Below are 26,419 nucleotides of genomic sequence, written 5' to 3'. Positions count from 1 at the left end.
AATTTTATTAGTCTTTTAACAGAATTTTCTTTTAACTTTGTTGTTGCTGTCTTTTGGATTGTGCTTTTAAGTTCATTATTTTCTGCATTTATTTTGATTGTTTTCTTTTTTTGGTTTATCCTATTGTTGATTTTGTAACTTCTTAAATTCATGCCTTGCACATTCATATTCTGCCTTTCTTCCCTTTAAAATGTTCAGTGAAGATATTCATTTTCTTCTGAGCCTTGATTTACCTGCATCCAGTAAGTTTGACATATAATATTTTTTATACTTTTTCATGTCTTTTCATTATGGTTTTGTTGAGAATTTTATATAAATATTTTTATTTTACAGATTTTTCCTTTTAGTTATTAGTCCTGTATAATATGTTTAAAATGTACCAATATAATGATGTACTTGTAAGTTTCTCTTTGTAAATCTTTTAAGTTTTGCTTTAAAAGAAATTGAAGCTATGTTATGAAGTAAACTTCTGGTGAATTGAGCCTTTTATTGACAAACCATGATATATTTGCAGTAATATGCTACTTTGCTTTAAATCTAGATTGTATAGCAGTCTTGTTATCTTTAATCTTCTTCTACTTTCCCTCATTTAAAGAAAACTGTCTTTGAGTGTTTTTGTTTTATTTTGTTTTCATGCCACATGTGTAATTTAAATCCAGGCCCTAAATTTGGTTGATTTCAGGTTAGGAATTCTCACAGAAGATTTTTCTTCTCCCCATCCCACCTTCAATAGCCAAGGCAGAAATTTCTCCAACCTTTGTAAAATGGATTTTATTTTTTTTACAAGAAACTGCATTGCAAATGATGTATCATCCTTTGAATGCATGACCCTTCAATGATTTGGGGTTTTTGCAACTGAGAACACCTCCATTCAGTTTCCTACCTTGCTTGGATCCTATACTTTGTTGCCTATTCTCTGTGCTCCTTTTCAGACAAGCTTTATGTCACCGATAACCATAGATCCTGTCATCAGCATTAGCTCCTGATCATCAATTACCTCTGGATTTGTTTTTTATAGTTGCTTCCAACCAGCTCCACAAAACATTAAAAAATTTGATTTGTTTTATGGTTTTGCCAGGTATTTCTAGTTGTGTTCTCCTTAGAGGGGTTTCTATAAACATTGCTTCCATACTTAAGACAGTCAGATTGATTTCTGTTGCTTGCCACCAAGAGCTTTAGTGAAACCTGTGTCATAGGGTTGTGGGGACGATCCAGTGACACAGTTCCTATGTTAACAAAGCACCAGTTAGTCAGTAAATTTTAATGGCTATTATTGTTTTATTGTCATTCTGATTGTTATCATTTTATCTTATTATTCATTAGACAGATTGTGTTCTTTCAGGACATGAGTTGGTAAATAAGCAAGGGTTTTTTAAAATTTGCATATTCTAAATTTCTCTTGAAATCATGAAGCTTCTCTGAAAACACTATGCATATGCACAGAGAGTGATTAGTCGTGTCATTTGAATTTCATGTGCTTCTGGTTTGAATTAGAGTTCTAATTCTTAGTATTTTCACATAATTTGCAATTTCTTTTATTTTCAAAATTAAAGTTTCTCAATGACTATAGATTTTAAAATGTTATGTACCGTATGTTTCCTTCTAGAAATCTGTCTTTGCCAATAGATTTTATGCCATAATATGTGCTATATTTCATATGAGCTGTAATAGTTTATTATACTTTAAATGTGTTTCTTATGTGTTGGGAAAGCTTCTTACCTTATACTACCTTATAGTCTGTTTCCCTAAAACTCAATATTCGTTAAAGAGTTTTAAATTTTTTCTTATAAAAAAGAAAGAATTTTTGGCAAACTATTGTTCTCAGGCAAGTAAAGAAAAAAAAAGCACTTTTTTCTCACTTTCTTAAGAAAAATAAACTTAGCTTAATTAATAGAACTTTGTAAAATTTCTTTGAGAAGACATTTTCAAAAGATTGTGATGGCTTGTTATTTAATATTACTATCGGGAGTGATCATCCTATCGAATCCACCATCAATGAGGAAATGAAACTATGACTTGGCATGATCTCTGCCAATCATTTTTTTTTAAGAAAATGTAACTCTATTAATGTTATTTTTTACATTCTAGGATGTTGTTGGGGAGCAGTTGGGAGGGACGGGAGAGAGCAAAGGAGAAGGAAATGGGATGGAAAAAGGAGGAAGGGCAAGATTGAGGCCAGTGACACCCTCCTCATTCCCACAGGGGAGACTGGGGACCTTCCAGCGGTGGCTTGGTCATTTCCAGGCTGGGTGCAGATGTCAGGGGGATGTGGCAAAAGTCCTCATCCCCCACTGTCCCAGCTCAGGAACCCAGGGCCCTTCTTGCTGAGGCTTGGTGGTTGTAACTGGGCTGGTTGCATGTGTCGGGGAGGCGTGGCTGAGGCCTGAGACCCCCCACCACCTTGGCTTGGGAGAGCACAGGGTGCTTCCTGTGGTTGCTTGGTGGTCACTCCTGGGCTGGCTGTGGGTGTCGGGGGGGTCATGTCTGAGGCCCTTTGCCTCCTACTGCCATGACTCTGGAGGCCTGGGGTGCTTCCTGCAGTTGCTCGGTGACTGCCAATCATTTCTATTCAGAGGCAATTATCAAAGGAGCTAGACCTCCTTGAACCAATTTTTGAAATAGTTTTTTCATTGTAAATAAAACTCTTTGTGCCTGCATCTGACTAGAATTGGGCTGTCAAAACTACTTAAACTTTCAAAAGAATTAATGAAGCATATAAAGGATACTGCAGGCAGAATATTGCTCTCCCCAAAGATGTTTACATTCTAGTCCCTGGAACCTAAGAACATGTTATGTTACATGGAAAAGGAGAATTAAGGTTGCAGGTAGAATTAATACCCAAATGTAATCATAAAGTTCTTAATAGAGAAAGAGAGAGGAAGAAAAGAACTAAAGATATATCACTGTGAGAGGAACTCAGCCCAGTGGTGCTGGCTTTGAAGATGAAGGAAGGGGTCACAAGCCAAGAGATGTGGACAGCCCTTACGAGATGGAAGCAAGGAAACAGATTCTCCTTGGAGCTTCTGGAAAGGAATGTACCCTGCCAGCACCTTGATTCTTGTTCAATGAGACCCATTTCAGAACTGTAATATAATATATTTGTGTTGTTTTAAGCCAACAAAGTTTGTGATAATGTGTTACAGCAGCAAGGAGAAACTGATAAAATCAATGGGGGCTAAAATCAATGTAATAATATATAAACTTACATGTACTGTTTTGAATAGAGAATAAAAGAACTGCAGGATACCATTCAAACTGGCCTTTAGATTTCTTAGTTTAAAGTTTCCACCTTCTGGTTTATCTACAGTAACTTGGAGGCACTGACAAGTGCCCACTACAGCTCAGCACAGAGTGAGAGGGTGTCATGCCGTGGTTCAGGTGAGTACATTAAAGGGAAGCAGCCAGTGTAATTTCCTGTAAATTCAACCAAGATCCCAGACTATTTTAGGTATCCATATTCATGCTGGCTCAGACTGACAGGACAGTTATGAATTATCAGTGTTACAGGGTTTTCATAAAAGGGCAAGAATGCTCACTGATCGCTTGCTTAATGTTTTGAAAGCACTACATGGAAAGTGCCACATAGGACCTTATCATTAGACCTTAGAATAAATTTTTTATTTGGAGAAAAACAAGCATAAACAAGAGAGCTACATACAGAATAACTGAGGGATAAATGGCCACAGAAAAGGTAAAGAGTAGAATCCCTGCCCTGGAAGTCAAAGGATAATCTTTAAACTGAGTTCCTGCAGATAGTGAGAGGGGGTGACTCTTGAAAGAGATAGAATGCCATGAAGCCAAGGTTATAACAGTGATGTGCTAATATTTCCCGGGTTCAAAGTTATTCTTTTTGCTGTCTGAAGCCAAACAGGAAAAACATAGTAAACATTTTTTAGGTGGTTTTATAGTAGGTTTTGTTAACAGCAAATCCACCTCATGAATGTGCGTTGGTGGAGGGACATGCCCTTCCGCCTATTCCAGGTCTTCCCTGACATATGAAAGGGAAAGTAGGAAACTATTTAGAGCAGAAAATTGAATGTTATGAAGTGTGTGCTGTGTAAGTCTAGGGATCACAGATTCTGTGCAGTTAGTATGCAATATCTGATTTGTGCAGTGTCTAATTGTGCATTTAGAAGGGTGACTCACATGGGTATTTTAGTGTTGGGTGTAGTAATGAATCAGAATGATACAGAAACCAGCAACAAAAAGAGAGACTCTCCCCTATTCTCTCATGAACAAGGACTTTCTAATAAAGAAATTAGTGGGAATTGATGATTAACTGCAAAACCACTCTACACTATAATGTTAGCCGTAGCTCCTGTGACCGTTGTGTCTTGTAGGTACATGTGTCTATCTATCTATATCTCTCTATGCTTAAGTTAATTGCTTTAGACAATTAGACCATTATATATATTGAATTCCACAGAATGACTTCATTTTCTGCTAATACTTTCCTGTCTTTATAAGCACTGCAATAGCAGAATTGTTCTTTGTATTGATTATAATAATATCTGAGCTGGGTGAAATTATTGGCTTTTGAACCAATAAGCTGAAACCAAGGGTCAACCAAATCTTTTATAAAATGGTGCCTAAACAGGACCTAATCCTGTTTGGGTATGCCCTCTTCACATAAATATTATTAAAAGCTGGCATAACAAAGTACAGTCAGCCCTCCCTATCCATGGGTGCCACATCCATGCATTCAACCAACCATGATTTGAAAATAGTTGGAAAAAAAGTTGAGTCTATATTGAACATGTACAGACTTTTTTTCTTGCCATTATTCCCTAAATAATACTGCATAACAACTAGTTACATAGCATTTACATTGTATTAGTTATTATAAATAATCTAGAGATGATGTAAATAATACAGAAGGATGTGCATAGGGTATATGAAAATACTACACCATTTCCTATCAGGGACTTTGCATCCTCAAATTTTAGCTATCCTTGGGGGTTCCTGGAACCAGTCCTCCGTGGATACCAAGGGATGACTGTAATTATATAACAACAGCAGTATTTAACGTTATTTGCATGCATTATATTTGTAAGTATATTGTCTAATTTCATTCTCAAAAAAATGCTACTATGAATCATGGCCTATTACCATTCTCATTTGATAAAAGAGGAAATTGGGAATGAAAGATACTGTTCAAAATCAAACAACTAATAGAGTAACAGACTGAGCATTTAAATACAGAGCTGCCTGACCCCAAAGGGCATGCACTCACTGGGTATGCTATAATAGGAGAGCTAGGTATTCTTGAAAAGAATATATACAGGTAATACTGGACCAGAAGCCTTCAGGGTATCTACAGTTTTTATTTTGAGATGCTCCCATTTCTCTGAATGCTGAAATCCCTCAACATTAGACTGGATGATACAAAAATCCAATATCTCTACATCTATAATTTTGTAGATGGGGAACTTGAGGCACAGAAAAGTGAAGCAATCTGTATGTTGTCATCAACTATGCCATGAGATCTTATCTTAGCTTTTTACCAGTGCCGTTACCTTCCTGAGCTTCAGCGTGCTTGCCTTCCCTGTCTGCGTCATTGTTGTTAAGAGGCTTAAATGGAGTTTGCCTTAAATGGAGGACATGTGCCTTCTCAGCCTCGGTCATTTCAACAAATACACTGACCTCAGGCAGAGAATCTGATTAAGAGTTGGACACAAAGTCATATATTTCCAGTAATCAAGAAAAATGTTGAAAAGCCTCAATCCTGGCAAAATGCCTGGGGCCCCACATTATGATTTATTTAATGGCATTCAAAATAGAATATTTGTATTGTCAGGGTTTCAAAGTGATGGCCAGACTAAAGCACGATGCAAGCTGGCTGAAAAGGATTGATAATTTTTTTCGTGAGCCAGCAGATGGCAAATGTAGTTCAGTAGCAGAATGCAAAACTAACTGATCACAAACACGATGTGCTAATCATACAACACACAAACTGGAAACCAGATTTTTTATGGCTACTCTATGGAAATAATGAAAAAATTAGTTTTATGTATAACTAGTCAGCTCCATTTTTAATATCCACTGTAATGTATGCATGTACTTATTTAAATGACTAAGGCATTGTCAGAATATTTATTTGATACAGTCTGAGAATTCTTATGCTGGCCCATGTTCAGCATGGGGTTGTTGTGTGGCTCTAAACATAACAGATCTAAAAGTAAACTAAGCTAAACTAAACTAAACTAATAAAAAAATAAAATTAATAAAATAAAATAAAATAGAATAGAATAAAATAAAATTCCTATTGGGAGAGTTTTTCCTTTCAGCCATATCCAAGTTGAAATACAAGAGGCTCCAATATTATAAAGTAGATTTCTTTGGAAAAGTAGACTGTCAATAAGATAGTACTATTTGAATAGAAAGATGTCTTTATCTCTCAGGTAAAAAAAATCTTCCAAATAAGACTAAAGCGAATATACTCTCAAATTTAATCTATATTCCTGTCTGTATTAGTTTGCTTGCGTGGCTATGACAAAGTATCACAGACTAGTTGGCTTAAACAATGGAGATTTATTTTCTCACAGTTCTGGAGGCTAGAAGTTCAAGATCAAGGTGTTGCCAGGGTTGGTTTCTTCCGAGGCCTCTCTTCTTGGCTTGCAGATGGCTGTCTTTTCCCTATGTCTTCACACAGTCTTCCCTTGGTGCATGTCTGTGTCCTAATATCCTCTTTTTATAAGGACATCAGTAGAATTGGATTAACTCCCAACTGAAAGACCTCATTTTAACTTAATGACCTATCTCCAAATACAGTCATGTTCTGAGATACTGGGAGTTAGGACTTCAACATGGATTTTGGGGTGACACAATTCAGCTCATAACACTCTTATAAGTACAACATTGGAAATAAATTTTTTACATTGTAATTCAGTATGTTATTACCATGGAATGAACATTAAATTAATTGAAATGTCCTATGTGATAGATACAGTTGTATTTAAGCTTGTAATGATAATTGCCCAGAGTATGGAGTCTCACTGGATCATAAAATAGTATTCCATTTCACATAATCGCAGGTTAGTTTCCAGGCACTTCATTAATTTTCCTTCCCACAGGTAAAACTTACTGTCTTTTGAAGGCTCAGATCCACCTTCCAGATGCATTAATTAACTTATTTACTCACCAAACATTTATTAGAATGCTTGTACACTCTGGAGGCTATCATTGCATCATTGCCTGTTTATCTGCCTCAACACTGATAGTGGTTGGGGGTATCACAAGCTACTAATGGTGTCCGTAAAAATAATAAAAACACTCAAGTGTTTACTATGTGCTTGGCATTGTAATGAAACTACTTACATTGTTTAATTATTCTTTACAATTCTGTGAGGCAGAGACAGTTTTAATCCACATCGTACAGATGATTAAAATAGAGTACAAAGAGGTTGTACGAAAGTTTTCAGTTTCTATTGCTGCATAACAAATTACTACAAATTTAGTAGCTTAAAATAACACCCTTTTATTAGCTCACAGTTCCATAGGGCAGAAGTCTATCTTGGTGTAGCTGGTTTCCTGCTTATGATATCACAGGGCTGAAATCAAGGTGTTGGCTCAGCTAAATTCTCATCTGGATGCCCTTGGGAAAACTCTGCTTCTAAGATCACTCCGATTATTGGCAGAATTCAGTTTCTTGAGGTTGTAAGACTGAGGTCCCTGTTTCCTTGCTGGTTGCTGGGCACAGGACCACTCTCAGATCCTAGAGCTGCATTCCTTGCCATCTGGCTCTTTCCATCTTCAACAGCAACAGCACATCAAATTCTTCTCATGCTGCAAATCTCTGACTTCTCCCATTTTCTGACCTCCAGATCTAGATTTTAAGGGCTCATATGATTAGGTTAGTGGCACCAGGTAATCTCCCTTTATTAAAGTTGACTGCGGAAGTGAAGTTCATCACATTCACACTCTAGAATTACACAGGCTGTATACACCAGGGGGTGAGAAATATTAAATGCCATCTTATTTTTTTTTTTTAAATTTTATTTTGTCGATATACATTGTGGCTGATTATTGCTCCCCATCACCAAAACCTCCCTCCCTTCTCCCTCCCCCCTCCCCCCCAACAATGTCCTTTCTGTTTGGTTGTTGTATCAACTTCAAATAATTGTGGTTGTTATATCTTCTTCCCCCCCCCGGGTTTTTTTTTTTTTTGTGTGTGTGTGTGTGTGTGTGTGTGTGTGTGTGAATTTATATATTAATTTTTAGCTCCCACCAATAAGTGAGAACATGTGGTATTTCTCTTTCTGTGCCTGACTTGTTTCACTTAATATAATTCTCTCAAGGTCCATCCATGTTGTTGCAAATGGCAGTATTTCATTCATTTTTATAGCTGAGTAGTATTCCATTGTGTAGATGTACCACATTTTCCGTATCCACTCATCTGGTGATGGGCATTTGGGCTGGTTCCAACTCTAGGCTATTGTAAAGAGTGCTGCGATAAACATTGGGAAACAGGTATACCTTCGACTTGATGATTTCCATTCCTCTGGGTATATTCCCAACAGTGGGATAGCTGGGTCGTATGGTAGATCTATCTGCAATTGTTTGAGGAACCTCCATACCATTTTCCATAGAGGCTGCACCATTTTTCAGTCCCACCAACAATGTATGAGAGTTCCTTTTTCTCCGCAGCCTCGCCAGCATTTATCGTACACAGTCTTTTGGATTTTAGCCATCCTAACTGGAGTTAGATGGTATCTCAATGTGGTTTTGATTTGCATTTCCCGGATGCAGAGTGATGTTGAGCATTTTTTCATATGTCTGTTAGCCATTTGGCTATCTTCCTTAGAGAAATGCCTATTTAGCTCTTTTGCCCATTTTTTAATTGGGTTGTTTGTTTTCTTCTTGTACAGTTGTTTGAGTTCCTTATATATTCTGGATATTAATCCTTTGTCAGATATATATTTTGCAAATACTTTCTCCCATTCTGTTGGTTGTCTTTTAACTCTGTTAATTGTTTCTTTTGCTGTGCAGAAGCTTTTTAGTTTGATATAATCCCATTTGTTTATTTTTCCTTTGGTTGCCCGTGCTTTTGGGGTCATATTCATGAAGTCTGTGCCCAGTCCTATTTCCTGAAGTGTTTCTCCTATGTTTTCTTTAAGAAGTTTTATTGTTTCAGGATGTATATTTAAATCCTTAATCCATTTTGAGTTGATTTTAGTATACGGCGAGAGGTATGGATCTAGTTTCATTCTCCTGCATATGGATATCCAGTTATCCCAGCACCATTTGCTGAAGAGGCAGTCCCTTCCCCAGTGAATAGGCTTGGTGCCTTTGTCAAAGATCAGCTGACAGTAAGTGTGTGGCTTGATTTCTGGATTCTCTATTCTATTCCATTGGTCAGTGTGTCTGTTTTTATGCCAGTACCATACTGTTTTGGTTATTATAGCTTTGTAGTATAGCTTAAAGTCAGGTAGTGTTATGCCTCCAGCTTTATTTTTTTTGCTCCGCATTGCTTTGGCTATGCGTGGTCTTTTATTTTTCCATATAAATGTCTGGATACTTTTTTCCATTTCTGAGAAAAATGTCTTTGGAATTTTGATGGGGATTGCATTGAATTTGTATATCACTTTGGGTAGTATGGACAGGACCAGATGGATTCACAGCAGAATTTTACCAAACATTCAAACAGGAATTGACACCGATTCTTTACAAACTATTCCAAAAGATTGAAACGGACGCAAATCTCCCAAACTCATTCTATGAAGCAAACATCATCCTGATACCAAAACCAGGTAAAGATATAACCAAAAAAGAAAACTACAGGCCGATATCCTTGATGAATATAGATGCAAAAATCCTCACTAAAATACTAGCAAACAGAATACAGCAACACATACGTAAAATTATTCATCACGATCAAGTGGGATTCATCCCAGGGATGCAAGGTTGGTTCAACATACGCAAATCAATAAATGTGATATACCATATTAATAAACTCAAACACAAGGACCATATGATCATATCTATAGATGCTGAAAAAGCATTTGATAAAGTTCAGCACTCATTCATGACAAAGACCCTCTATAAGTTAGGTATAGAGGGAAAGTATCTCAACATAATTAAAGCCATATATGCCAAACCCACAGCCAATATCATCCTGAATGGGGAAAAGCTGAAAGCTTTTCCTTTAAGAACAGGAACTAGACAAGGATGCCCACTCTCACCACTCCTATTCAACATAGTGTTGGAAGTACTAGCCAGAGCAATCAGAGAAGAGAAGGAAATAAAGGGCATCCAGATTGGAAAAGATGAAGTCAAACTGTCCCTGTTTGCAGATGACATGATCCTATATATCGAACAGCCTAAAACCTCTACTTAAATGCCATCTTAAAAGTCTACCAAGTGCCATCAGTTAACTGTGGCTCCAATGATGCTGTATAACAACTTGTTAAGGACTAAGGGCTTACTGCCCGAAGTACATAGAAGCCAGAGTTATGACCGGTCTTTTGTAAGAAGAAAGGAGCTTGTTGCATAGCTGCCAGCAAGGGGACAGGAGGCAAATTCAAATCTGTCTCCTTGATCTGAGGCTGAATCAAACTTTTATGGGTTAGGGGAACAGGTTGATATGTGGAAGTGCTGGTGGGGCAGGTTTTCATTGGTGGGCTTCAGCACCGAAACTGGCTGAACAGCGGACCCCTTGCTTCTGAAAGAGCTCGACATTTCAAGCTCCTGTCATATCCTGACCTCCTCGGTTCCGTGGGGAGAAATGTTCCCAGTGTTACTTGCATGTCAAAGCTTCTTTTACTGCCCATGCCTGGGCTGCATGACTTGCAAAATTTTGGCTCAGTTCTATTTATAAGAAAGCTTAAGTCATGGTTAAACGATAGACCTGTTTTGAGTTGGTCACACAGTTATACAGTCACCATAAAACCTCGGTAGCATGTAAACTTTTGCATTTATTTCCCTCACACATCTGTGAGTTAGTTGGTGGGGGAAGGGGCTCAGATGGTCTGGTCCAGGCTTGGCTTGGGTTCCTTAGCTGAGGCAGCTTTGTTACATGTGTCTCTTGTCCTTTGTCCTAGACTGACAGACTAGCTGGGCCAGAGGGTGAAAGATGCAAGGCTCTTACGGCCTACACTCAGAACTGGCATTTCTGGTAGTGGTCACTTGCTCTTCATTTCATTGGCAAAAGTAATTCATATGACCAAAGTCAAGGAGCAAAAAAATATTCTCTGGCCTATAGTGGGAAGAACTGTAAAGTCAGAAGGCAAAGCAGGTAATTACAGGGATGAGTGGAGAGCTGGGCCAAAGATAAATCTATTAGATACGTGCTTTGCTACAGTAAACTTCCCTGCAACCTCTGCTGGGGCTTTCCTTCTAACAGCTATGCAGTCTGAATGGGTGATTAGTTCTAGTCCCTCCTGTATGAATCATTCTTCTGTATTTGGTTGACCAATGTTTTCTGTAAAGAGCCAGAAGTCATATTTTAGGCTTTCTGGACTCCACTGTCTTTGCCACCATCACTTCATTCTGCCATTGAGGCATGCAAGCAGCTGTAGACAACACATAAATAAAACTTTATTTGCAAAACCTGGCCTATTGGTTATAGTTTACTGACCTTTGGTCTATATCCAATTAACTATGACTTGACTACACCTGATATTGTGGTCTAATGCTGCCACAGTAACATTAAATAACAAGCAACATAAACATTCGGTGGCTTCCCCAGACAAGCACTTATATTTTGTTTAAAGCTCTGCAGAGCAACTGAAGTTCAGCTAATCTAGGATGGGCCTGGTTGGGGGACTCTACTTCAGGCTGTGGGTTGGTGGGCTTGGCTCCAGGCAGCAGCTTGAGTCAGACCTGCTACATAGCAAGGCCCAGGTTTTTCTTGGGCTCAGGTTGAAGTGGCAATGATTACCTAGTGCAAACTTTACCATAGTGGTTCACCAAAATGGAAGATCCAAAGTCTCATGTCATGTCTAGAAACATTCTATTGGCCAAAAGTCACATGGCCAAGCTGAACATAAATAAAAATTCTAGCATGATAGAGTATACTCTGTTCATGGTGAGAAAGGGAGAGAACTGGGTATTTGGAGGAAAAAAAAATCCAAATTGTCATAAGTGGTCAAGTTATAACATAGGACAATTTCCTCTAATTATTGTCAATGTTATCTTTTCTTGTAGCTAGAAACTTTCTGCACAAATGACCTTATTTATGATAAATGGTGGAACAATTTTAAATAGACAGGAAGCACTCCACTGTAAATACGTACATAGGAGAGAAGTGTTCACATTATTATTTATGGATTCCACCCACTTTCCATTAATTCACTTGGGATTCTCATCTGCTACAAAACAACAGGAAGAAAACTGACAATAAGAGGCCAATCACTAACCACAGAACGTATACCAAGTACATATCAAATTCTTAGCAGGTAAATTTGGAGAAGCACTGCAAGGAGGTTTGTAGAATCTACTTTATTGTTGATAAGTTCAATTTCACACACTTCATGTTACATCTCGGTGAGATTGGGCATATAAACCAAGAGGAAAGTCCAGATACAAAGCTGATTCCAAGAGTTGAGAGCTATATCTTGGAGCCAGTTTTTGTAAACAAGTGGTTGTCAAATCTGGTTGGATAGCAGTGTCACTTGATCAAATTAAAAAAAAGAAAAAAAACCTCTTGGGGATTCTGGGAAGATAGTGACAGTGTTCACAAAATTTTTCCACATCTCCACATAAAACCAGCTAGAGCAATTCAGTAGCAAATCCCCAAATTCTCAGCATATATTTACAGCAGAACTAGTAACAAGGTGTTTTGTTTATCACCTCAAAACTTAGGGGCTTAAAATAATAGTCTTTTATTATCTCTCATGATACTTGTGGGCTAGGAAATTGGAAATGGCTTAAGTGGGTGGATCTAGCTCTAGGTCTCTCCTGAGGTTGCAGTCAGATGGCGGCTGGGACTGGAACGGTGGGCACTGAAGCAGCTCAGGATTGGCTGGGCAATTCTCTCTTCATGTGGTGTCAGGATCTGTCCACGTGGAATGTCCAAGTCAGGTCGTTTGGGCTCCTCCGAGCATGATAGCCTCTGGGAAGTCAGACCGCTTATATTATGGCTGAAGGCTTCAGAAGTACTGTATCAAGCAGGGTGGAAGCTGTGCTGCCTCAGATCCAGCCTCAAAAGTCACTAGAGGCAGTTCTTCCGTGCTCTACTACAGATTCAGTAAGAAAAAAGCTAGTCAAGTTTCAAGGACAGAGGGCACAGACCACACCTCTTAGTGGGAATGGTGTCAAAACCATGTTATAATGTGACCATGTGGAACGACAGATATGGTTGCAGCCATCTTTGAAAAGTATTATCCTCTATATGACAATCTCCATGAACCCCAAAATACAAGGGAGTGTTTAATGCTTTCTTATAGAACAGTTTCCACAATGGGGAGAAACTGCTGGAAATTGAGTAGGATGAGGCATTAGAAATAAAAGAAAAAAGGTGCTCAGATAAAATTTGGGAGGACAGCAGAGTCAAGATATATCAGAAAGCAAGTCGTCATATTTTGGTACCACACAATGCAGTAGGACACAAATTGAGGCTAAACATGCAGGATTCAAAAACTTAGCAGTTTAGGTCAAACCCCAGTTGACAAAGCCTAGAAGAGAGTCTAAAAACAGGCAAATGCTAAACAGGCACAGGCCAAAAAACAGGGGTTTCAACTCAACAACAGGCTCATCAGGAATAATTCCAATGGCTGTGAGTGATCACCGAGTCATTGCTTTCCCCCCCCATTTTATGTTTATAGGACGTGCCTATATTTACAAAGTACTGGCTGGTAATAACCATCGCGCTTTTAGCCTGTTGAGGTTCCATTTATTCACTTATGCATTCATTTGTGCATTCACTCATCAAGAATTTATCGAGCCTCTATTATGTACTAGGAACTGTGACAGCACTGGGAATAGAGTCCCTTTGTTTCTTTGCTCATCTGTACCCTCCTCATTTCATTCCCAATCTATCTTGTTTGGATCTTAACTCAGTTCAACTACAATTTCTTTGTTCTTCGTGTGGTCTCAAGGCTTGTATTTGATTTTCCTGAGTTTGATTTTCTGTTCTCCCTCATATGCTTTGGATGAGCTAACCTCTTTGTCTTCTTGCCTTGGATACAGAAAAGACCTGTCCATCCTGGACATGGACACTTGAGCTCTGGAAAAGTTAATTGCGTTCTCTTTCCTGGAGGGGTAACAAGAAGTTTGGGGTAGACACTATGTGGAGGAGGTTTTGACAAACAGTGATTGAGGGTTTACTAATGTGTTGGGCACAAAGGAGCCATAGTAGACTCAGACAAGACATATGAGATAATTTTTTTCTCATATTTTAATACAGAGATATAGCTTAGAGAGCACAGAGGGGTGCATAGTTACTATGTCCCTTATCATGATATTATTAATATCACATGTCTCAAGAAAGATGTGTTAAATATTAGATTGAAGACAACTGATATTTGATTTTACAGGCATTTGAACTGTTAATATTCTGTGATTTTGATTAAAGAGAGAAGCCGCCATATGCTGTAGTTATCAGATGTGTGAGTAACACAGTTGGTAATTGATTTTGAATATTAAGGAGCCTAATTAATATTCTTGCTGAAAATAATGGTATGTTACTTTTATACAAAGGTAGGTTCAAAGATTACCAGCAATTAGGGCCTACATTTTTTAATTGAATAAGTAATTTTAATGTTTTAAAACATGAGATAGTACATGTTTCTGCGTCATATCACACTTGAAACATTGATTTAGGTGTTAAAAATTCAAAAGAAAATGTGTCAAGAGCCTTTATAACAAAAGATCTCAGAATGCCTCTCAAAGAGCTTCTAATTTTGAATGGAACTTAGTGCAATTCTCCTGACTTTAGGGAGATAATCACAACGAATTGACTCATTGCAGAACGTTTAACACTGCCCTTTTAAAATTTGAAGAATGAAAATATAGTTTAAGTAATTGATGCTAAGGTGTTCTTTCAGACTACATTCAGTTAAAAGGTTTAATTGCTTCTTAAGGAAATTTTTTGTGATACCTTTTTTGTGGTACTTAAACAGTAGCATCAGCATAGACAGTGCTTGTCTATACCCATTCAGCTCATCCTGTGCACTGTCTGTCACTTAAATGCATTTGTGGGAGAAGGGGAGCCAAGCTATAACACAGCCCTGCTTTACAGCCTTTTGAATGGGGTTTCTATGTGTCAAAACATTAATGGTTCTCATCCTGAGTCTGGCTGGAGAATGAGTCACTGTATAGGATCTGAGACAGCATGACTAGCTTTGAGTCATACTGAAATTATAAAACTCGTCACAGACACAATTTTTGATCGATACAAAAAAGTTAATCTCCTCTTCAGTGAGATAAAGGGGAGTAGAGCTTCTCAGCACTTTGCAAAGCCCTTTGGCATGGGGCGTCTACTTGATCCTCACAGCAACATCACGAGGTCATCTATCTATGGCCATGGATGGAACTAGAAGCCAGAGCTTCTGAATTCAACCCAAATAATCTTTTGATTAAAGGTTATTATCTTGTTGTTTGAGGTCAAGCATTACGGTCTTGTAATCTGGTTTTTACGTAATATAGTGAAGCAATCTGATGGTATTAGGGCCTGAGTGGGATCCTCTTTACCGAGACTTGACTATTCAGGACATGGCTGTTGAGAAAACATGCTAATAACCCCATATACTGAGTTCTGAGAACTATAGTTGATTGAGTCAGCTTCTTTTCCAAGACGCTGGTGAACGGGCCAGTTGAGAGAACTTGCCTTAATCACCATCATCCCACCCCTTCCCTCCTCCCCACTTCCTTGCCCCCGTCTCTCATTCTTTTGGAGGAGAGCAGTCTGTGAATAACTGTAGCTGGTACTCGAGTGAACACCTCCCACGTGGTGCCTGGCATAGTCCTGGAAGCTAAGGTGAGAATTTTCTCCTCCCCTTCATTCTCCAAGGGAAGAAAGACACCAAGAGAATGGCTTGGAATATTTGCCAGCAAGTGTGAAAAGAGAAAAGAAGCATGTTGTTTCCTGGCCTGGTGTTTGACTTCTCAATGACTGGCTGACTTGGCCTTTCTATAAGAGGGGATGTGTTGGAGAGATTTTCATAGAATATCATGACGGAGCACCACCAGGTAGAGCTGGGCCAGTACACCTTCCCACCTTTGAATTTACAGTTGGAGAGAGAGAGAAAGGAATGGGCTCACATGATTGTGGGCACTGGAAAGTGCAAAATCTGTAGAGCAAGCCAGCAGGCTGGACACTCAGATAAGGGTTGATGTTTCAGTTTTGAGTTCAAATCCCTCACATCCAAAGGTTGGAAGCTCAGGCAGGGTTTCTATGTTTCACTCTTAGGGAGAATTCCTTCTTCAGGAAACCTCAGTCTCAAAACCTTCAACTAATTGGATGCTGCCCACTCATTTTAGGGAGGGCGATCTGTTTTACTCAGACTACTGATTTAAATGTTAATCACATTAAAAAATACCTTCACAGCAACATCTAGACAGGTGTTTGACCAAACAGTTGGCACCATAGCCTAGCCAACCTGACATGTAAAAGTAACCATCCCAGAGGAGATCTGGCATTTTAGTTTAATGTCAGCAACGCAGCTTCGGGCAAAGTGGAAAGTGCACCAGAGAATGTAAGTGATGCATCCAGCTGGGCTACTGGCTCGAGAATGTGAGCCAATCCTACATGGCATGAGCAGTGCCTGGGTGATCTGCTTGGATGAGTCAATAAGCAGCTGAACCAGTCTCCCATATTGAGGTCCTCCCTGACATTCACCTGGCTTAGCAGGTATGACAAAGGGAGTGCCATCCCCAGCGTGATGAGGTGTGTATGAGAGAAATGGACCACTTCTGTGAACTATTAGAACCTCACCCTCTCTGGGGATAGATGGATGGGAGGCTGGGGATAGGACAGGAGAAAGTAATTTAGCATCATGGGAGACCAGAGACTAAAAAGTTGCTACTGCTTTAATAGCAAAGGTTATCGAGAAAGTTAATAAAAACAGCTGAAGTTGCACTAATGGAGCTTGCTTCAGGGAAGTGGGCAGGGAGTGATAGACCACAGGTGGGAGTTATGAGGAAATTTAAAATCAACACATATTTATACCATAACTGATAAGACTCCCACTAAATGCATATTAATAGAGTAAGAGGTCCTGAAGAATACTACCTCAGTTAATACAACTTCATAATCTAACGGATAAGGGCTAATGCCTCCACTGTTTGGATGAGAAACCAGAGTTACAGAAATTAGGTAACAATTAAGATATCACACAGCTACTGTGAGGCAATCAATTTGGGACTTTTACTCCAGAACACTTGAATTTGAAATCCATTCTTTTTTCTTTCTTTCTTTCTTTCTTTTTTTTTTTTTTTTTTGCTGTCCTGTGTTCCATTTTCCTAAGACTTATTTTAATATAGACTTATTAAATTGATGGCTCCCTTATAAATGCAATTTGAACTGTGTGTCATCAGGATGCCATCTGAAATCAGTTACTACTTTCATTCATACATTGTATCCTTAGATTTTACCTGTACATTTGGCTTTTTCTTTCTTTACATGCTAAGGAACAATTTGATTTCAGCACTATCCAATTGAAATGGTAAATTTTTCTTTCTTCTGGGGAAATGTAAGGGTCATATTTTAATTTTCAAGGGAGTTGATAGCATTTGTATTTTTGTGTATGCTCCAAGCAATCCATTCCCCTTTTGAGGGGGGCTTCTGCAGGGGAAAGATAGCCAGAATGTCGTAGACTCATCCAGGTCTTTCTCTAAAGCTCCTTTCTCCTCTTGTCTTGTTAAAGGTTTTATCTTTCTCTCCTCCTTCTCTTCTGTTAGATTATCTTTGATTAACACAATTCCTCAGGCTTCCTTCTCTTCAGTTATATGATATAAAAAGAACTTATCACATTCACTCTAGTTCCCCAGCTAAGGAGAATTTGTAGTCCCTCCTCTGTAATTGTTATGTCCCGAAGCCAGCAATAAACCCAAGAAGTATTGGATTTTTCTGTTTTTGTTTTTATTTTTCCTCCAGCAATGCCTTAATGGTTTTTCTCAATTGTCAAATAGACTTTTATCCCAAACAATCTTAATAATGGCATTTCTAATTCAATTAGCTTATTCCTTAATATAATTGTATGTTAATAAAAATACACATTCATCATTTAGTGCATTTTCCTCTGGATCCTTAGCTTCAATGCCTTTTAGACTTAATTTCCTTGAAACACGTTGGATATGTTTATTAATATTTTCAGTGTAATGAATATTTCACATATACTGAGCTTTATATATAACATTTGTGTATACATAAATAAGTATATGTGCGAGTAACTTAATATGTGTGAGAAATATGTGTGAGAAAATAATTTTTCTAAATTAAAATAATAAATATATCATTCTTCTTTTGATAGTCTTTATTAGTAGAAGTGTCTGTAATATTCCATTTATTTGACAGGGCAAAAGAATGTTTTGGTAATTTTGACAAGTAAGGATTATTGATCTTTGTTATTTACCTGAAGGCATCTACAGTTTTAAAATGAAAACCCCGAATCCAGCCATCCGAAACTGTGCTTGAGTGCTGTGGTTAGTCGCCTTCCCAATGGCCGGTCCCTCTTGACCTGTTCCAAGAACCGCCTCCTGCTGCTGGTGACCAGTGTGGTTCTGGGGGACCTGCCTGCAGCCTGGCTCCAGTTGCAGGAAGAGGCACTGAGCATGCCCAGCTCCCTGGCCACTGTGATTGAATCAAAAGGTGGCTTGGGACTCAGGTGACTTTTCTGGGAATATCGTCACTCAAATACTTATCAGTGCTGGTTCCTCTATAAATTCCTTCTTGGCTTGCCATAGCTTTATGGAGAAAGTTCGAACCCCTTCCTTCAACATACAAGGCCTTTGTAGGACAAACTCTCACCTTGCTTTGCTTTTCTAGATTTATCTTTTGCCTTCTCCTCTCCCCCACCCCACCAAACATGCACCTCTCTCAAAATCTTTTTTGGGAGCTCTTTTTCCTACAACTTTCCTAAATAAAACTTGTTCAGGCCTTGAAGGCTTTGCATGGGACAGTTTATCCCCTGAAGCTCTCCTTCCCTGCCTGCCTCTCTCCCCACCTGCCCTGTCGCTGCATTTCTTTGTCTTTCTGGGCTTGGTAAAGAGTCACCTCCTCTGAGGATATTTTCAGACAGACAGAGTCACAGTTTTGTGTGACCTACTTCATATTCTTCCCTAGCACTTGTCACACTGCTCTGTAATTGTTGGTTTTATGATCTGTCCCTAGAAAACACCATAACCTTCTAGAGAGCAGGGACTATGTCTTAGTCACCACAATAGAGAGCTATGAAGAGTGTGTACTTTGGGATCTGATGGGCCTTTAATTTTATTCCTGGTCGGATATTTCCTAGCTGTACAATTATAAGCAAATTTCCCTGTTTTCCTTGTTTTTCCTCTAAATAGAGATAATTTAATGTCCACTTCTCCAGGATTTTGTATATGTAGGAAATGTCATATAAAAACTACTTAATATGGTGCCTGGCACATATTTCCCATTATTATAAAACACAGAATATATTTGGTAAATAAATGAATAACTGCTCATTACTAAAGTCAAATGATCAAAGATTGCAGAGAACTTAGATTAAATTTCCATTGAGATGTAGCTTCTGTAATACCTTCTAACACCTATTAAAATGATGTCCTGAAAGTCAACAGAGGTCCCACTAATGCTTTCACTTATCCTTTACTTTCTTTTAAGTTATATTGGGTTAGATTAATTCCATTATTTTATTCTATCAGGTTCTTTCTGTATATAGGTCCCATGGTACATTAATTCTTTGCATCTAGCTTTGTATCATCAGCAAACTTGAATGGTATGTCATCTTTATCCCTATTAACGCCATTAATATTTTTTTTATAAAATGAAGAATTTAGGGTACAGCAGAAATGTGGTAACAACATATTTTATATTTTCTCAAAACTCCTGTTGAAAACCAAGTGGAACAACTGAAACTATATCCCCAAATAACTAAAAATCCTACTAAGAACATCTTCAACATGTATAGGTGACAGAACTCCATTGTGTTCTAATTATTTATAGCTACTAAATGATCCACAAAGTTTAGTGGCACAAGATAACTATCACTTCATTATATGTCATTATTTTTTGTGAGTCACAAGTTTGGGCAGTGTTTGCCACAGCACACGACATCGGCAAAGCTCATTTAGTGGCATTCAGTTAGTCTGTGGGCTGGTCTGGAGGGTCTAAGATGGCTTTGTTCTTGGCAGGGATGGCTGAAAGTTTGGCTTAGCTGATGCTTTTGATGTGGTACCTACATGTGACCTCTGAAGTGTGGTGGCCTTAGACCTCCAACTAAAATATCTGACCTGGTGGTTCAGGGCTCCAAAAGAGAAAGTGTTCTGGAGAATAAGGCAGCAGCTTCATGGTCTTTTGTGATCCAGCCTCCATGTCACCTTGCATTACTCTGCCATACTTTATTGGTTGAAATACTCACAGCCCTCCCATAGGAGAGGGAGTATAGACCCTACTGCTCAATGGGAAGAGTTTCAAGGAATTTGCACTGATATTTTAAATCCTCAATAATCAATTTGGGGCCACAAATTATTTACACTTTCCAAATGTAAATGCATTGACTTCTTCCTAAGATCTTCCCCAAAGTCAAATCTTTTTATGGCATTAACTCAGACTTGAGGTCTAGGAACTCATCCTATAGAATTGGTCCAGGTGCAAATGAGGTTTCTCTAATATAGTCGCAACCTGAAGACTAGTAAATTTAAGAGAAAAGTTATCTGACCCTATTCAGCCCTGGACATAAATATACTCCATACGCAATAGTGGGTCAGGTAAAAGTTAATTGCTATAGAAATCCCTGTGAAAAAAGAGAGGAAACCAGGACACACAGAAGTAACTGTTCCATAACAGTTTTGAAATCTAATGGGACACATGTTATCAGTTACCTGTTTGGTGCTCAGTCATTCTCCTTGGATGAGAGTTCTGCGGTTCTCGTCTCTGTCCTCTGGACTCCTGGTTTTACCCTCTAATTCTGGCTATTGGTTACATATTCTTTCATTTTCATGTTTGGAACTGAGCAATTTTCTTGGTCTGCTTGCTACATTTAGAAATGTGCAAGTCCAGAGGCTTTGTTTTCATTTTGTATTTTCAATCCAAGTTGACACAATTACTTAAAATTACACTGTATTTTTTGAAATATATCAATTTATAAAGCACTCCATTAAACAAAAACATACCCAGGAGTACCTGTGAATTAAGTCCTTCTTTACCTGAGCTCTCTGTGGAGCTGCTGTGGGACAATACTCAATAGTTTATATACAGCATTGTCTATTCCAGAAGGCTAGAGACATCCTTAAGATTACTAGATGCCTTTTTGTTTTATTGAGGTGGTATGTGCCTAACATATTTCTGAGATCTTCACAAAGAGCCCTAAAGGCACACTCCAGATTCCCTGAGACCATATGTTACTGGAAGTGTCTTGGATTTAATTTTACTCTAAGACAGTGGTTCTCAATGGAGGTGGCTGGGTTCATTTGTCAGTGCCTGGAGAAGCTTATGTTTTTCACAGATGGAGAAGTGCTATTATCATTCAGTGGGAAGAAATCAAAGATTCTGCTAAACTTCCCACAATGCACAGGATAGCCTGCCCCAATGTCAACAGTGCTGAGGTTGAGAAACACCGCTTCAAGGCCATTTATTTCTTTGAGAACATTTTGCTGGAATGAAAGACTGTTTTTAGAGCCTTTTTGGTTCCTCCAATTACTAATTCAAAAGTGAAAAGTTTGGTTTTCACTCACATTATACAATAGGCAACTAGAAAAAGCCAGGCAGTGGTACCCTCAACACTCTGTCTGGAAATCTCCTTAGCTAGATCGTGAAGTATATTAAGTACATTTCCTTCTCTACACATTATTATCCTCACACCAATGACACACATTTTAGATTCTGTTATATGGCTCCCCTCTTTCTGGTACAAAATCATGTTTCAATGATCTTTTCCTATGCAACAAACCCAAGGAATTTCACATGAGACCATCGCAAGGGCTCTCCTAGGAATGAGTTGCAGCCAGTCATGTAACAATCGCAGAAATTATGACATAAGGAGATAAACACTGAACATATTTAATTGCAGAACTAAAAGATGAGATAAAGATCATCAATTAGTATAGGCATTATAGGCACAGAAAAATATGAAAATAAAATTTGAAGGATAAGGGGTAGAGCAAGGGGAAAGTATAACAATCTTTCTAATGATATTTCTAAGGAAGTAAAAATGTATTCTTTGCAGCTAATGAATCAAGTAGTAGGAAATTAAGCATAATAATTAAACTCACAAACACTAACATTAATATGATAACAGTGCCTAAGAATGAATGGGGGTATATTGACACTTTTAAAATCTTTTACTTTACTGAACTCAGCAAAAATAAAGTGAAGGCAACCACTGTTCTACTCTCTGCTTCTATATCATCTCTTTATCTATTTATTTATTTATTAGATTCCACATTTGAGTGAGATCATGTGGTATTTGTCCTTCTGGGTCTGGCTGATTTCACTTAATTTTATGTCCCCCAGGCCCACAAGGTGGGGTGAGGAGGGGGAGGGGAGGGGGGGAAGAATTTGGTCAACTGGTATAAATTTACAATTAGATAGGGGGAATAAGTTCTAGTGTTCTGTTGCACAGTAGGGTGACACTGGTTAATTGTAAGATATTGTATATTACAAAACAGCTAGAAGAGAGGATTTTGAGTATTCTCACCATAAAAAAACAATAAATGCATGAGGTGATGGATATGCTAAATACCCTGATTTGATCATTATACAACATATATTCCTATATGTATTGAAACATCAAATTGTACCCCATAAATAAGTACAATTATAATGTGTCAATTAGAAAAAACAAACTAACAAGTAAAGACATTTGACTATGGATTGTGTATTTGATGTTACCAAGGCATAATTTTTAGATGGCCCTGAGACCTTTGCCCCTGGTGATCCTCCTGTCTTAATGTTAGAACAAGGAGATTATAATAAAGAAGGAGATTATCATAACATAAGCTCATAAGACATTTAAAAGTAGAGAATTTTCTTTGGCTGGGAAACAAATTTTCTTTTTGGCTGGGAAGTTAGAGAGATTTAAAGTTTCGAGATATCCAAGACAGGGTTCTTGGTGCCTGCTGTGATGTGAGAGCGCTCAGGAGAGGGCCCAGGAGGGAGCCTGTGATGATACCCACCACAAAGAACCATGAGTGGGTTCAAGGAGATGAGAGTGCTGTGTTTGACAGCCCAGAAGTGGAATCTTATTCCTATAACCACAAGGAACTGAATTCTGCCAATAACCTGAATGTCCTTACAAGTGCATTCTTCCCTAGAGTGTCAGCTGAGCACACGGCCAGCCCACACCTTGAGTGTAAAACCCTGAGCAGAGACCCCAGTTCAGCCATGTCAAGTTTTTAGTCACAGAAATTGTGAGATAATACATGAATGTTTTAAGCTGCTAAATTTGTGGTAATTTGTTATGCAGCAATAGATAACTAATACACCAAGTAATTATTATTGATTTTTAGTACAATAATAGCCTTATCATTATATAAGAAAATGCCCTTATTTTTACAGATTCATACTGAATTATATAGGAGTAGAATGGCATAATATTGAGAGTTTTCTGAAAATTACTTCAATGTAAGGAAGAAATGACTTTTATTAAACATTTATTAACCTATGTTGGTTTAAAGCAAATTGTGCTTTCAATTCTAAGTGTTTACAAGTTATCATTTATATTTTCCATTGTATGCATGTGTGGTTTGAATGTGTACCCCCAAAGAGTGTGTGTTATAAACTAAATCCCCAATGCAATGGTGCTGAGAAGTGGGGCTGAATGGGAGATGTTTAGATCATGAGGGATCCACCTTCATGAATGGGCTAATGCTGGTCAGAAAATGGCTTGAGACTGTAAGTTTGATCTGTTGTTCTTTCTTGCCTATGTGATGCCTTTCACCATGTTATAACACAGCAAGAAGGATATCACCAGAAGCGGGTCCCTCTTCTTGGACTACCCAGCCTCTAGAACTGGAAGAAACAAATCTTTCTTCTTTATAAATTACCCAGTGTCATGTATTCTCCTATAGCAGCACAAAATGGAATAAAACAATACATTTACCTGATATAAAGATGGAACCCTTTAGTCATTTACATTTGTAATAAGTTTTCCCCACCAATTGTTCGCCAGACTTCTAACCTTTATATTTTTCCTTAGCAATCTCATTTACAGAGTCCCTTAGTAAACAAGAATGTAACTCATCAAAGACAAGAGACATAAAACTCTTTTAAAATAGCAACAACAAGCTTTGTTATAATATCCTCAGCTATCTGGGGTTTTAATTTCCTTTTGCAAATATTTGTTTTACTTTCTCATTTCTCAGTGTAGGATACTCTCCTTATCAAGGAAAATAGCAACAAAATAAGGACCCAATCATCCATCTTTTTCCTTTGTCAATTAGCAATCCTACAAACATTTCCTGAATGCTTTCTTTATTGTTTGTACCTAAGTAAAATGGCCTTTTGGTTGTAGAAGTGTTATTTTTGGCAAATCCATGTTATTTGTTTCTTACATAGCTATTATCCTTCATATGTGCTTTAGTTATTTACAGCTTGTTGGTACAAAATCCACTCATGTTCTTTACTGGAGAATTCATGTTCTCTAGGTACATTGATAATGCTTCATTCATTACATACTTATTGAGAAAGTACTATGCCAGGCACAATGCTGGTTATTGAGACATAATGATTAAATGAGAAAGATACAATGCTGTTTTGAATGAAATGTTATCAACTTAGCTGGTAAGTACTATCCCCAGCAACTGACAGACCTGACCAAAGAGCACCAGCAAGGGACCTGCCTGCATGGGTCCCTGTGAAGGTTAATTCCTGCATCAACTTGATTAGATTAAGAAATGCCAAGAAACCTGGTAAAGCTATATTTTAGGTGTGTCCATGAGGGTATTTTCAGAGGAGATTAGCATGACAGCCTGAGTGGACTGGGTTGGAAAGATCTGCCCTCAGTATGGGTGGAACTATCCAATCCTCTAGGAGTCCAGAGAGAAGAAAAGTGGGAAAAAAAGGCAAATCTCTCTCTCTATCCACTGGAGCTGGGATACACTCTTCTGTTCTGTCCATAGATTTAAGAGATCAAGACACTTCAGCTTTTGGATTCCAGGAATTACACCAAAGACACCATCAGCTTCCCTGGTTTTGAGGCCTTTGGTCTTGGACTAAGCCACACTACCTGCATCCAGTTTGCAAACAGCCTATAGTGGGACTTTTCTTCACAGTTGCATGAGCTAATTCACCTAATAAATCCCCTCTCATATATTTATAACAAATCTTATTGGTTCTGTCTCTCTGGGAAACCTTGACTAATTTCTTTGTGTTGAAGGGTCAGATTGCTGGCAAGGCTTTGATGATACAGCCACAAGGTGGAAGTTTGAGTTTTTAGTACTTACAGACCCTGGGGGTACACAGCATGCCCAAGGAAGCCACATACACATGCAGGTCAAGAAGCACAAGCAGAGAGAAGGGTGTGGGGAGGGGGGCTCTGGGTCAACACTTTTATTGGGTCCAGGGTGTTATCTGAACAGGTTTCCCATGGGGAACTTCAATTGGTGGGTTTAAAGCAAGTAGGCAGCTGTTCTAGTAGGTGATGCTGTGATTGAGAGGTGGTCACTTTATGTTTTCAGACACATGTCTGAATTGTCAGTTTAAAGAAAGCTGTGGGAAAGCAGGGAGACCAGCTTGCTAGACAGGAGAAATGCTTCAAAGTCTTTATCTCTGTCACTGGCTGAAGCCATTTGGGTGGGGTATAGTATTGGAAACTACATCAAGGGTGACTGAGCCCTGCTTCTGTATGAGAAAGGGAAGCATGTTTAAAACTGGATGCCGAGGCAACATGAAATTATAAGCATTCACTACAAATGACTGCCTTCATTAAGTGTAGTGAAGGAAATAGGCAGCGGATTTAAGAGCATATGAATGTAAGGACTTCTGATTTACATAGATGGTTCAAGGAAACCTCTCTAAGCTTCATACATCCTTTCAACATGAGCCAGACACTCTTCTAAGTACTAAAGACACAGAGGCAAAAAAAGAAAAAAAAAAAAAACTCATTAAATACCGCCCCTTTTCATTCATAGTGGGAGAGCTAATGATTGCTTTTTCAGAATTCTGTGATTAATACCTTCCCAGCTCCACTGATCTATGTTCTTAAGGCTCAGATTGTGAGATCTGATGAATTGCCTCTCTGAACACTTTGAAGTGCTGTTTCCCTAAGATCTTAGTATCTACAAGAGAAGGATAAGTACAAGGTATTGCGGACAGTGGAGAGTTGGGAACTATCTCCCT

The sequence above is a fragment of the Cynocephalus volans genome, chromosome 2 (genome assembly GCF_027409185.1).
Source record: "Cynocephalus volans isolate mCynVol1 chromosome 2, mCynVol1.pri, whole genome shotgun sequence".
Taxonomy (NCBI): domain Eukaryota; kingdom Metazoa; phylum Chordata; class Mammalia; order Dermoptera; family Cynocephalidae; genus Cynocephalus; species Cynocephalus volans.
Note: the sequence above shows the minus strand (reverse complement) of the source record.